The sequence below is a fragment of the Lathyrus oleraceus genome, chromosome 4 (assembly GCF_024323335.1).
Source record: "Lathyrus oleraceus cultivar Zhongwan6 chromosome 4, CAAS_Psat_ZW6_1.0, whole genome shotgun sequence".
NCBI lineage: Eukaryota > Viridiplantae > Streptophyta > Magnoliopsida > Fabales > Fabaceae > Lathyrus > Lathyrus oleraceus.
The window spans coordinates 115,096,379-115,111,698 of NC_066582.1; positions in this window are offsets into that span (position 1 = coordinate 115,096,379).

A 15,320-nucleotide genomic window follows, 5' to 3' on the forward strand; every position below is an offset into this window, starting at 1 on the left:
CTGTAACTGCGGTGAGCATTATCATACTTCCACGGCACAGCTCTACTATTCTCAACAGTCCTTCTTCCAGACGCCACGGTAGTAGTTGGAACACTGATGGTTACAGGCACGGAAATGGTAACTGGGGTACCATTTGCTGCAGGTGCACTGACGACCCTTTGTCCACGTTCTTCAGATGGTTTAAAGTAAATGGTGATAGTTGACGCTGTTCCACGATCTTTTACAGCCCTACTGAATTGCAAACAACCTTCATCCATCATACCCTGGATACCGGTCCTCAACTGGTCGCAACCATTCTCAGATTCTGCACAGCCCAAACAATCTTCATCACAGCCCGGGTAGACACCCCCATTCAGCAGACGGCCCTTCACAACTAGCAGAGAAGTCTGAACATCATCAACATTAACAACCAGATCTTCAGCTTCTTTCCCTTCAATATTGTTCACTCTATGCCCACCATGCTGAGGCATAGGGTTGTTTACGACGTTAGGCACTGGAGCGAAGTTGATCGCCTTGGCATCAATCAAATCTTGGACCTTGTGCTGGAGAGCTCGACACTTTTCAGTATGGTGGCCTGGTGCCCCAGAATGAAAGTCACATCTAACATTAGCATCATAGCCAGGAGGTAGCACTGTAGGCGGAGCCATTGTACGCAACTCAATCATCCCCAACTTGAGTAGTTCGGGTAGTAACTCTGCGTAGGACATAGGCAGAGGATCAAATCTTCTATCAGCCTGTAATTTCTGCCTGGGTTGATAAGGACGTTGCTGTTGTTGTTGTTGTTGCGGTTGTTGAACTCTTTGTTGTTGTTGCTGACGAGGTTGAGGTGTCGGAATGGTCACTGCAGCAGCTTGACGGTATTCAATTCTGTTCGGATCTCTGCGGTGTTGAACAGCATTAGTTTCACCCTCTCTTCGACGAGGTGCCCCAACAAACGGCTTCCTAGAAGAAGAGGAACCAGCATCTTGAATCTTCCCAGTTTTAATCAAACTCTCAGTCCTTTCTCCACAAATGACAACATCAGAAAAACTACCGAATGGGCAGCTCCCCATCCGGTCCATAAACACGCCTTGAAGAGTACCGATAAACATATCTGTCAACTCCCTCTCCAGCATAGGGGGTTGAACTCTAGCAGCTAGTTCACGCCACCTCTGGGCATACTCCTTGAAGCTTTCATTGGATTTCTGACAAAGACTCTGCAGCTGAGTCCGGCTCGGTGCCATGTCCATGTTGTGCTTGTACTGCCTCAAGAAGGCCTCACCCAGATCTCTCCAGCATCGGATCGAATCTCTCTTCAATTCCATGTACCAGTCCAAAGAAGCCCCAGATAGACTATCTTGGAAAAAATACATCCACATCTTTTCATCATCAGTATACGCAGAGATCTTTCGATAATAAGCCTGCACATGGGTGCGAGGGCAAGAGGTACCGTTGTATTTGTCGAAGGACGGTGCTTTGAACTTGTGAGGGATTCTCAAACCTTCTACCAGCCCCATATTAGTAACATCAAAACCGAGAGAATTCTGACTTTCCATAGCACGGATCTTCTCAGCAAGTGCTTCAACTTTGCGGTCTCTCTCATTAACCCTTCCCAGAACGTCTTCGTCTTCACTGAGCAGAGAGAACAAATCTTCTTGTCTGTCAACAATCGGAACAGGATTACGGGCCGGAGCACGGACTACTCTGGCATTAGTGGCATCTGGAACGATAGGTTGACCGTTGATTCGAATACCCCCCAACTCATCACCTACAGCATAGTTGTTGACGGGTACAGCAGCAGCAACATTGTTATCATTGACCGGGCCTCCCTCTGGCGGAGCATGGTTGATCGGTGGATTTGCAGCCTCTTGTCTCTGAACCATAGCTCGAAGTTCTTCTTGACCTTGCGCAACCCCTTGCATCATATTCATAAACTGGGCCATGCTAGCCTTCATCTCAGCCAACTCTGCTTGAAACTGATCCATACTTCTCTGTTGATTCAGTCTTGTTGAGTAGCGGTGCGGGCGTTGATCAGCTATCCTGCCTGAACAGGAACCAAGAGTGAGAAGTCACGACCAAGAACACCTGTTATGCAAAATGATATGAGTATGATGCTAATGATGCGTATGATGCACATGATATGCTCATTTCTCAGGCATTCAAAGAGCCTGACCCATCCTGAAAAGATGGCAACCTGCAGCAACAAGAGAACAAAACAGATACAAGGAAATGCTGACATCCTTATACATACATAAGGGTAAAAAGGCATACAACCAATGTCAACAGAATATCTGAATAAACAACGTACAAAGAAAAAGAATCCCATCCAACAAGCCTGGAGGTGATTCTCAACAAAAAGATCCAAGAGATGGCTTACACGCAAATGAATCCCATCCAACAAGCCTGGAGGTGATTCTCAACAAAATGCAATCAGAGATACAAACTAAGACAGACGGTCTTCCGGAATGAGGGTCTTCAGGTAATGGCACTGGTCTATCAACAGTGAGCATTCTGAACAATCTGGTAAAGGAGTGATCTTCTCTTTCAACTGTCTTCTCAGCTCCAAGACTTCTCCTCCAAGGTGGTTCTCCGATGCCTGTCTCAAGTCTACTTCCTTTTTCAACTGGATGTCTTTATCTCTGAGTTGCTTCTCCAAGTCTCTGATCTTCTTCTGATAACTGGCTTCTGCTCTCTGCAGTCTCAAGCGCTCCCGGTGTTCTGCATCTAACATAGACTCCATCTCCTCATATGACCTCTTCTTACCTCTTGCTCTGCTAGCATCTTCTCCTTGCACCTCCCTGAGTTGATGGGCCAAGTGCAGCTTATTAGCTTGAGCTTTGTACAGCTCCATATGGGTGTCTTGCTCCTTCTCTCTCAAACGACGATTCTCCATCAGGGCTTGCTTATAGTGCTCAGCAGGTACACTATCAGCAAGGATCAAGGGTGGTTGCTCCTGCAACGGCTCCATCCTATCGTAGGGTAGCAACAAATTTTCCACTCTCTTCTTGACCCAATCAGTGTAATCAGGCATAGCAACGGCAAACTTCTTCCCTAAGACAGATCCATCCTTCACACCAATAGACTTCCAAGCTCTCCCTATCTGCTCCAATCTAACAGGGTCACTCTGCTTCTCAAAATACACACTTTCAGATACCTCAGCCTCAAGTGGTCTTCCCTTCATCACAAACCCTAACTGGCGAAGAGAAAGAACCGGGTTGTAATTGATGCAACCCTTAGTCCCTACGAGTGGCACATTACGGAATCCTCCACAGCTCATAATGACGTTACGCACATCCATCCGGTAAGATTGCCACCTGATATCATAGGAGGTAAGAGACATAACCCTCTGAGTCCACTTAAGAGTGCTCTGGGTATCCACAAATGGTCCACTAGCTGGCAGAAGAGACAAGAACCATCTGAGCAAAAGGGGGGAGACAACACCTGATAGCCCCACCCTTACCATGCCTACTGTGAATAGCATAGTAAGTGTCAGCTAATAGAGTAGGAACTGGATTTCTTCCAATGAAAATACTGACTGCAGCATAGTCAACAAAATTGGGCATACTCGGAAACAAGACGATCCCATATATCATGACGGCCAACTGAGCATGAAAGGCTTCCCAACTCCCCTTCTCTGCTTCTTCTCTAGCTACCCTCAACAGAAACTTCAAAGGCAATCCAACAACATCCCCACTGGACTTCCAACTATCACTGACTTCCTTGATACCCAAGTGGAGAGCTCTGGCAACAACTCTGAAATCAACCTCCTGGGCACATCCAAGAAAGGAACCTGATGCTGGATAGGAACACCCAACAGAATAGAGTACTCCTCGAGAGTAGGCGCCAACTGATAATCCCGGAAAGTGAAACAATGAAGCTCTGGGTCGTAGAACTGTAGAAGAGTCTGCAACGGCACCGGATCAACTACCATCTTCAACAGTGTCAGAATATCTCCATACTGATCAACAAACCCTTCTGGTTACTACTGGTCATAAGGTTACTCAACTCAATCAGAGGCGTCAAAGGCTCACGGTGAAAGCTGTAGGAACAAGTCTTCCGCTTCAACTCTGGGACTGTTGCCATCTCTATCAGTGAACAAGCTCTGGAATGTACCTGAGAAATGATATGCATGCAGAGATTAGTTTTTTTTCTTTTTTTTTTCTTTTGATTTTTTTGATTTTTTTCATTTCTTTTTTTTTTCAATGCGTTTCTTTTGAAAAATAAATATGCTATGATGCACATGATGCAGACATGGCTGGCTGGTTGTGCAAACTCTGATACTAGGTCGAAGCTTCAGTCAAAATCGGAACATAAATCCCACTCAAGGTTAACTGAACACTGTTTGAACACAAAGTCACCATCAGAATCAAGTCACCAACAGAACCGAGTCACCAACGGTACCTGTAATAATGAATAACCCTTCCCCACTCACGGGTGTAGTCTAGGCCAGGGTAAAGCTTGAGAGAAACGCAGCATAAATAACCTTTCGCAGAATACTGTCATATACACACCCGAAGTATGTAACGACAGCATCCCACCAGGGTCTGAACTGCTCGTGATATCAATGTTCCGCTAAGTGGCGCCATACCACCCGCTTCCCATGAATCACTCTATTCCTAGATATCCTAGATTGCACTCATGGTCTGGGTATTGGACCTTTTACCTCAACTGACTTCCCCCCCACACAGAGAGAAACAAACAACCAGCCAGGTGAACAGATGAATAAATGCAAACATTAATGCAAACATAAATGCAAACAATAGACAATGAATGCAAACAGTAAATAATGAATGCAATAAATAAACACAGCACAAAGCAACCAAAACCCTAACCTAGAGAGCGCTAGGAGAGACTCGCTCAGGGAAGATGGACCAGCATAGGTCAACTTCTCTATAGTCCCCAGCAGAGTCGCCAGCTGTCGCATCGCGCGAAAAACCGGCGGGAAAAGAAAGAAACAACAGAGCCGCCACCGTGCGTTATTTATCCCAAAAGAGGGAAAGGAAACGCTCGAAGTAAACCTGGGAAAAGAACATGGTCTCGCGACCAAAGAGTATGGGTTCGGGAGTCGGTTATGCGAAGGGAAGGTATTAGCACCCCTACGCATCCGTAGTACTCTACGGGATCCACGCACATTAGAAAGGAAAATTGGTTGCTAAACACTGCTCAAATATTCACACACACTGGCTGAAAGAAACGAAAGAGACTGACTGAAACTGGACTCGGCAGGATATCGCATCCTGGGCCTACTTAGTCTATCAGGCATAGACATCAGAGTCAAAGTAGTTCGGACTGGGGAAACAACACATGCTCGCTAGGATGTCGCATCCTATGCATACGTATCTTCTCGGACGAGAGAAGAATCAGAGCATTCGTAGCTCGGCTAACACACACACAAACAAAACACAGGCAAAGGCAAACGTGGAGCCTGAATGCCAATTGCTGGACTTACATCAGCATCCGAACCAAAACACACACAAAAAGGCAAACGTGGAGCCTGAATGCCAATTGCTGGACTTACATCAGCATCCGAACCAAAACACACACAAAAGGCAAACGTGGAGCCCAAATGCCAATCACTGGACTTACATTGACATCCGAACCTAAACAACACAACAGATAGATAGGGAGTCGGGGACTCAGCCTATAACTGTCAAACGCACACAAACAGACAGCAAATGCTAAGGAGTACGGGGACTCGAGCCTAGCAAAGGTCAAACAACACACACAAAAGAAAAGGGCGCCCGGAGAGATCAGCTCAATCTCCTGCCTACATACTTCATCTGGTATGAAGATCAGGGCGATGTAGTTCCCCTACGCAGGGATAAAGGACTAGCCTAACCAGATAACAGAGGGAGACACAACTCTAGGGAGACTACGACTCGAGCCTAGATGTTGTCATGCAAATCAACCCTAAGTTATGGTTTCTAGCTAAATGGCACAAGGGCCAACCTATCCTAAGCATGGCTCACACAGGAAGCAAGCCACACACACTTAACTTGCACAGGAAGCAAGCCAAGCAAAACCTACTTGCACAGGAAGCAAGTCTAAACTAAACCTAACTTGCACAGGAAGCAAGTCAAACTATCCTAACTTGCACGGGAAGCAAGTCAAACTATCCTAACTTGCACAGGAAGCAAGTCAAACTATCCTAACTTGCACAGGAAGCAAGTCAAACAATCCTACAAGCACAGATAGCACACGCTATACACAAACAAGTGGCTCAAACAAGGGTTAGGTTTTAGTCAAGGGGTCATATCAACCTCAACAAACAAACCTCTGGAACTGGGTGAATGTTGCTCTTAACCTTGCCATTGAGGGGCTAAGGTGAAGCAGATGAAAGGATGAAGTGAGGATGGGACCTCACGGCTCTTATCCCTGGCCTGGGAGAGCTCAAGACAAGAATGTGTGGGTTCAGAAAGTGGGAACCCTTCTACACATTAAAACTGACTCAACTGTACAATTGTACAAGATCTTGGGTTTGTATCTGCAATGCATCAACACAGTGGTGTGAGCAAAGCAGATGACACACTGAATAGTGGGGGATAGATTGCATATCCCTACCTTCCACCAATTGCCTCTTCACTTAGGAGGACTTTGACTCTATGCAAGGACAAAAGTAAACAATCACAAACATTGCCTCTTAAGGAGGACTTCAGACAGTTGCCTGGCCAAGTAACAGGCCAGGTCTTCCAGACTACATGGAGTAAAAGAGGCATACCTCAATGCAAATTGCTTATACAAGCAAAGCAAAGCAAAAGTTCACAAGGAACTAAAAGCAACTAAAGCACCTGAAACAGTCAAGCAGATGTTAGTATACAACTTCAAACAAAACAAACAGAAACAGACAACAGCAGTCCATTAGAGGCACATGGATGTGCAAGGCACAAGGCTTAGGGCATGTGAGCCAAGCCACCTACAAAACAAACAAGTTAGACAATGATATTTGAGCAAGCTTAATCAAAAGAATTGGTCTCAATGGCCATTTGATGGTCAACCTGAAAACACAAGCTCAAAGGTGAGTAACAGGACCTCTAGGGCAAGCCTGGGGTCAGAAATGAATGAGAAAGTCCAAACAGCAAGGAGTAAGTATCCAAAATCATGTTCAAACCATTAGGACACAAAACCAATTGGATTCACACTCATATCAATCATCATCATCATTTCATGAACCATTTAGGTCAAAGTGTGACAAACAGAAGCTCATAGAAGTCAACAGCAAGACTTAACTCAAAAGCAATCTAAACATTTTCCAAAAATCACCAAATAAATCATGATCAAACCTAACACATAGCATGGTAAGCATGTCAAATTTCATCCCATTTGGATGAGAGGAAGGCAGTCAATGAAAATCATGAAGTCAAACCAAATTCAAGCATGCACAAAGAAAGTCAACAAGCATGGGTCAACTTCAAAAAATCATATCAAATTGAAAACAGATGAGAAATGAATGAGATTAACACCAATGCCAAGCTTGAGATGTCTAGTTATCACATATCAAATTTCATGTCCATCTAATAAAGTATGAGAATTTCACAAATGAAATGGGAACATGTGTCACACAAAGTCAACATTTGACTAGGCAGGGAAGAAAAATCTCAAACAAATGGAAAATTGTTCAAATAAATCCAAGAAAATTCACATGTAAACTAGACATACAAGAGTAGGCTCATGCAAAATTTCAATCCATTTAGAGGCCAAGAAGCATGGTAATGAAAATCATGAAGTTGGACATCAATGGTGTGACACAAATTGTCACACCCTAGTTCAAAAAATCATATCTCACAAACCACAAATGATAAATGCGCAAACTCTATACCAAAATCATCATGAATGTGTCTAGTTTCTCCACAAAAAAAAATCAGGACCAAAGGGTGCAACATGAGTATTTCACAATTGTTTTGGCAACATGTATCATTTTTTGTCACATAACATAAACCCTAGAGCCAATTAATATCCAATGATCAGAAAAAATATTAAAAATCGTGGTAAAAAACTAGACATCCAACAGGTCACAATGCAAAAAATCCCATAATTTTTGGAGTTGAAATGAATTAGAAATGAATGGTTGAAGTTGATGAACAAATTGGATGAAACATGAATGCATAGCATGAGAGGAAAGTCAAACGCGGTTGACCTGGTGGCATATTTGTAAATACGCGTTTCACTAATCAAAACGGCGCCGTTTTGGGGCGACCAGGGAAATGTTTCTATTGGCTGGCTCCAATGAAACAGTAAATTTACAGCAAAACAACAACAACAGCCAATTAAATGTATTGTTTCTGGAAAAATGTGGTTAGGGTTTAACAGTAAGGTCATGCATTCATCTTCATGCAATCAACACCAAAACGAAATTCAAAAGCATGGCAAACCACATGGCAATAAAACAGCAAGGTTCATGCAACATCACACAAACAAATTTCAAGCACGATTCATGGAAAACTGGGCAGAGCTAGGGTTTATAAACAGCAGAGCATCATCATTGACCACAAAAAATTCACCCAGAAACAAAAATTGAGTACACCAATCCCATCAGCATGCAACATACATTAATAATCCAAGCATTGTTTTCCTTAAAACACAATAACCATCATGAATCGAAGACAAATACATTCATACATCAGTTTTCAAATCAAGAAATCTCCCAGCATACTCAACCATTTTATGTGATTCAAATTTCAAAATGATTAGCATGGTGTGATCTAACTAAAGCATGCAATAGTTTCAGGAATGGTGGAACTCGAAAAACTCACCAAATCAGCAGGGCAATGGTGATACAGTTGTCATTTGATGATTTGGGCTCAAAACAGGTGTGCCTCAAGCTTAGTTGATGTTTGGACAGAGTGAATGAGATGCCAATAACAGGGCCAGTCTTTTTGCCGCAGTTGGAGGTGGCTAGTTGTTGCTGTTCATGGCAGGAAAATTGAGGGTGGAAGTCTGCTATTTTGGTGTTGCTAGTGGCATGGCAGGGTTTGGCTCCTTTGGACTTGACAGCAAATTTTGAAATGCCAAAGGCAGCCTGAATGCAGTGCAGTGTGTTAACCAATTTTTTCTGCTGTCACATGTGGCTATAATTAATGCTTGGTTTTGACAGAAAAAGAGGAGTCCAGTTTGCTGCTAGGTTGCTTTGTGGTGGTAAGGCAAAGACAAGGTTTGTTAATGAGAAACTGAGGTGGACAAAACTGATGTGGTTGGCAAGGCAGGATTAGTTTGTTATGTTTGTAAGGTCTTGAGGGTACAGTGTAGGGTTTTGAGTGTACAAGGTTGAGCAGTTTGGTGGAGTGGAGTCTTTTGGCTTTTTGCTGTTGGGTGTGGTGACAGGGCTTTTGAAGTGCAAAGCAAAATGGCCAAGGTGAACTTCTATGTCCCTCCTCCAATTGATGCTGCCTGGTTCCTTTTGATGACAGGAAAATGAGGTGTATGGTCAAGGGTCAAATGCAGGGTTTTGGTGCTGCTTGAGTTTGGCAATTGATTTTACTGCAGTTGGTAAGGCAAGGTTCATGTCATTTTGAAGTCTTTGGCAGCAAAACAGAAATGCATAGCAAGAGTGAAGTTTGAGAGAAGTGTGAATGTTGTTTTTGGTAGTTCTTGGACAGAAAATGCAAGGTGAAGGCCAGGTGAAAACAACCTTCTGCTGCAGTGTTATGACAGCTTTCTTAGAAGAGAAAAATGCCAAGGGTTTTGTGGTATGCTGCTTGTGTTTGGCAGTGTTTTGTTTCTTGGTATTTTGGACAGAAAGTTTGAGGTCTGAGAGAGTGTCAGGATCTTTGGCTGGGCTGCTGGTTAGGTTGGCAAGGCAAGGTTTTTACAAAATGATGAGAGATTGGCTGGACTGTTGGTTCTGTTATGTTGGTTTGAGGCAAGGCCAAGCATCCTCACTTTTGAGTCTTGGACAGGATTTTCAAATGCCCAGCTGTGGTTTTTGTTTTGCATCCATCCATCTCCACTGGTTTTTTGCCCCTAGTCGTATTTCACATGACAGGAAAACCAACATAACCCATGCTGTCTTGTACTGCCTGTTCCTTTTGACAGCATGGGCAATTTTGAAAAAGAAGGTCCAATGAGAGAGAGTTGTCTGCAGCATGGGCTGCTGCTGCTACTGTCCTCAATATGCAGAAAAAGAAAAGATCATCAAAGCTGTTATGGCCTTGGTACAAGTATGGTTCATGGGCTTGGTTGTTGAAACAATGTCCTTTTTGCCAATGTTCAAAATAAGCTAGTATGGCCATATGTACTATTGGAGTATGGCTGCACAATGAGGCTCACCATGACAGAAAAAATGATCAAGAATGCTGCATAATGATGCTGGTACAAGGCATGGTTGTGGAAAGCAAGGACAAGCATGGTGCATTTGTACCTTTCTTATAATTCAAGCAACCAAGTATAGATTCACATGTGCTGCATAATTTGACTTTGCAAACACACTTAGAATGATATTTATGAGCTGTCCCAATTGGCCAAATGTTGAAAAAATGTTTAAATCAAAAAGTCAACTCTTGGTCAAACTTTCATTTAAATGAAAAAGGTCAAAATATGCCATTTTGATTGGTGAAGTTTTGGCACATGAAATTTATATTTTTGGAAAGAGGGGATCAAATGTGACTTGTAGGAAAAAACCCCACCAAAATTGGCCAAACGGTTTGAGAGATATGGCCTTCTGAAGTTCAAGATTTTCTGAAATCGATTCGATCATAACTTGCCAACCACACATGGGAATTGAGAGTTCTAGGACTTTTTGGAAATGGGAGAACAAGATCTTCAACTTTCATGTTGGGCAAAAATTCATTTGAGGCTTGTATCATGATGTAAGTTTGAGGATCAAGACTTTCCATTTTTAGTAAGTTTCAGTTACAGGCCCAGTTTCCATTTTGGGAAATTCATGATCTGGCTTCAAATTCTTCCATGATGGTGTTTGGCATGATATATGATGACTATTTGGACATGAATGAACTCTCACAAACCAAATCCAATCATCCAATCACTGATTAAATGGACAGTTGACCAACAGTTGACTTTTAGGGTTTCTGATTGATTATGCATTGACTGATGAATTCCAAACCCTAATTCCTTGAGAACTTGACTTCAAATGATGTCCCAAGTTGTATGAACTCTTGATTATTGACCATGGTGCCCAAATTCCACAAGAATGACCACCAACCATTGCCTTGACTGACAGTTGACTTTTTTAGGGTTTTTGACTGTCTGGGCATGAATTGCTGACCTCTGAGCCCTTAACCCTTGACCAAAATACTTCAAATGGACCTCCAAGCCATGTGAACTTGTTGGACAAACCCCAAGGCCTTGATTCAATGAGAAATTCTTTTGCTTGCTTGGTTGACTGATCAGGAGATTAGTTTGACCTAATTCTTGATTGCTTGCTCTTGAGGCAACAGAGGGACAATGCAATGCTATGCAATGGGCCATGACATGCTATGACCTATTATGAAAATGTATGCATAATGGTAGGTGCAAATTTGAGGTGCTACAGTGACTCCCAGACCTTTGGGTCCTCCACCAAATCCTTTACCTCCATGGTACAATCAAGATTCCCATTGTTCTTTCCATGAGGGTGCCCCTGGGCATGATTTAGAGGGATGTTATGCTTTGAAGCATATTGTGCGAGAGCTGGTTGAGAAGAAGATCCTTTCATTCCGAGATGTTGGACCCAACGTAAAAAGTAACCCTCCGCCGACGCATGGTGATGTTAATGCCATTGAGGATGTTTCTGATGTTTGTATAATAAAAAATGTTGAAGATGTTAAAACTCTGTTGATAGCACTCCATGCAAGATTGGTGGGAGCTAGTTTGATTGATACATGTCACAACAACTGTGAAGAATGTATCGTTTATCCAAGGGGATGTAAAGTGGTACGAACTGATATTTAAAACTTGATGGATCAAGGTGTTTTACAAGTTTGTGGTCCTGCAACAAACGAGGAAATTTTAGTCATTAAACCCTTTTTCAATCTTCCAGAGCCTGTTGAGATAACTTATCAAAGAAAAGATGTTGTTCATCCATCACCCGTGGTAGTTTGTATGCCTACCCCCTTTCCCTTTGAAAGCACCAAGGCGGTGCCTTAGAAATATGACATAACTGTGGTAGATGGAATGGTAGATGAAGAACCCAAAGATGTTGAAGGTGAGAAAATCTTGGAGAATGTTGACACCAATATCACGAACATCGCAGGGACAAGCAGAATGACCCGCAGCGGTCGGATTTATACTCCCGAAGTCAATATAATCCCTTAAGAACCAACAAGGGAAGCTACAACTGCAATTCCTGCCCAAAAATATGGAGGGGTACAGCCGGCGGTGCAATCAGATGAAGCGATTGAATTTCTGAAAATGATAAAGAAAAGCGACTACAAGATAGTCGATCAGTTACATCAAACACCGTCAAAAATATCTATCTTGTCCTTGCTTCTGAATTCCCAAGCTCATAGGGAGGCTCTATTGAAAGTAGTTGCTCAAGCTCATATTACTCAGGATATAACGGTTGGCCAATTCGGTAGGGTGGTCGCCAATATCACAACTTGCAACACTCTAGGTTTTAGCAATGAAGAGCTACCCAAGGAAGGGAAGAATCACAATTGCGCCTTACATGTATCCATAAAGTGCCAAGAAGATGCTCTGGCCAGGGTCTTAGTTGACACTGGATCATCCCTCAATGTTCTACCAAAAAGAGCGCTTGCTAAATTATCTTACCAAGGGTCAGAGATGAAACCCAGTGCGCTCGTGGTAAAAGCGTTTGATGGTTCCCGAAGGACAGTAGTTGGGGAGGTAGAGCTACCAATCCAAATCGGACCGCACATATTCCCCATCAATTTCCAAGTCATGGACATAAATCCCGCTTAATGATGTTAAAGCTAAAAAAGGTGTCTTTTTGGGATACTCTGAATGTTATAAAGCATACATAGTGTATAACTCTAAAATTTGTATGGTTGAATAGTCGATACATATTAACTTTGATGACAAAGAGCCTGACAGTAAAATGTTAGAGCTAGTTCATAATTTTTCAGAAATCTATGTATCCATAGACATATCAGGAGCTAGAGGTTAAAAACCTGGTAGTTCATAAGCAATCAATCCATCTGAAGTTGAATGCTCAGAAGTCATTAGAACTCCAAAAGCTAATAATTCAAAAGTTGATCATACCTTAGAAGCTCATACTAAGAATGAAGAATCTGAAGAAGCTCAAGATAACCCTTCAGATGCATCATAATCCAAGAAGACCTTTAAGTACAAGTTTTCTCATCCAAAATAGTTAACTCTTGGAAATAAAGATAGCCATAGAAATATAAATTCTGCTATTAGAAAAGAGAATTCAATGCTAAGACTACTCTCCATGACTTAGCCTACATCTATTGATGGAGAAATTTTTGATGATGGCTAGATTGTGGCTATGCAAGAAGACTTAAACCAGTTTCAAAGGAATGATGTATGGTATCTGGTACCCAAACCTTCACAAAAGAACATTATTGGAACAAAATGGGTATTCAGAAACAAGTTCAACGAACAAGGAGAATTGGTAAAAAAATAAAGCTAGACTTGCAGCTCAAGGCTACAACCAATAAGAAGGTATATACTTCTCTAAAACCTTTGCACCAATTGCTAGTTTATAGGCAATCAAATTACTTCTCTCTTATGCTATAAATCATGATATCATATTATACCAAATGGATGTTAAAAGTGAATTCTTAAATGGTATCATTTTTGAAGACGTGTATGTCAAACAACCACTTGGGTTTGAGGACTCAGTCCACCCAGATTATGTTTTCAGATTAAAGAAATCTTTATATATACTCAAACAAGCTCCTAGAGCTTGGTGTGCGAGACTAAGTAAGTTTATGCTAGAAAATAGATTTCAGAAAGGGCAAGTAGACATTACACTATTTACAAAGACTCTTAAGAATGATATCTTAATTGTCCAAGTATATGTCGATGACATAATATTTGGTTCAACTAATGCTTTTCTTTTCCAAGAATTTTCTAAGATAATGCAGGATGAAATCAAAATGAGTATGATGGGAGAGTTGAAGTTCTTTCTCGGAATTCAAATCAATCAGTGCAAATAGAGAACCTATGTTCATCACACTGAATATATAAACGAGCTTCTAAAGAAGTTCAAGCTTGATGATTGCAAAATCATGAGTACTCCTATGCATCCAACCTGCAACATGAGCAAAGATGAAAGCAACACCAAGGTCTGTCAGAAGCTGTATAGAGGTATGATTGGTTCTCTCCTTTATTTAATAACTTCTAGACCAAGTATTTTATGTAGTTCGTCTATGTTCAATATTTCAATCAGATCATAGAGAGACTCACTTAATTGTTGTTAAGAGGATATTTAGATATCTGAAGGGAACAACAAATCTAGAATTGCTTTATAAGAAATCCTTAGATTATAAGTTGGTTGGACTTTGTGATGTTGATTATACTGAAGACAGAATTGAAATAAAATCCACTAGTGGAAGCTATTAATTCATAGGAGAAAGCCTAATATCTTGGGCTAGTAAAAAGACAAGCAACAATTGCTTTATCCACAACAAAAGCAAAATACTTCTCAGTTGCAAGTTGCTGCACACAACTACTCTGGATGAAATATCAGTTGGAAGACTATTAGATAAATGAAATCAATATCCTAATCTTTTATGATAATACTACTGCTATGTGTTTGACAAATAATCCTATTCAATAATCTATAACCAATCACATTGAAATAAAAACATCTTTTTGTAAGCGGCTATGTTCAGAAAGGTGTGATAGATATTTAGTTCATTGATAGAAATCATCAATGATCCGATATATTTACCAAGCCTCTTACTATTGAAATATTTGATTTTATCAAAAAGAATATGAACATGCATTTTATTAAGGATTAATGCTTGCTTCTAAAATGGAGAATCAAAGTCTGATGATGATTAGAAGCTAATGTGGTCAGAAGTTATGAACAATCTTCTGATGAATAATAATATTTGAGCAACTCGGCCTCTGATACTCATAATTTAATTTGCTAGTTCTGATAGCATATAAGTGAGTCATTTGAGGTTTAACATCTGGCCACTTATGTGTCATGAATCTGAAAGGTCTCTTCTGACACCTGGGTTATAAGTTGTTGGATAATAAATATTGGTTAATGATATATGTGTTTTGATTATTGTGTATCTCCATGTCATTAACTTATGTTGTTATCTAGTATATCTTCTCCTTTAGCTTTATTGATGAATCTCTATAATCTGACTCTGAACCAATTAGTTCTCTATGAGAAATAATCTTTTGGTTCAGAAGATCCTAAGTCATGAGTTCTTCTAAGAAATCTTTATCTTCTGATCCTTGAGTCATAT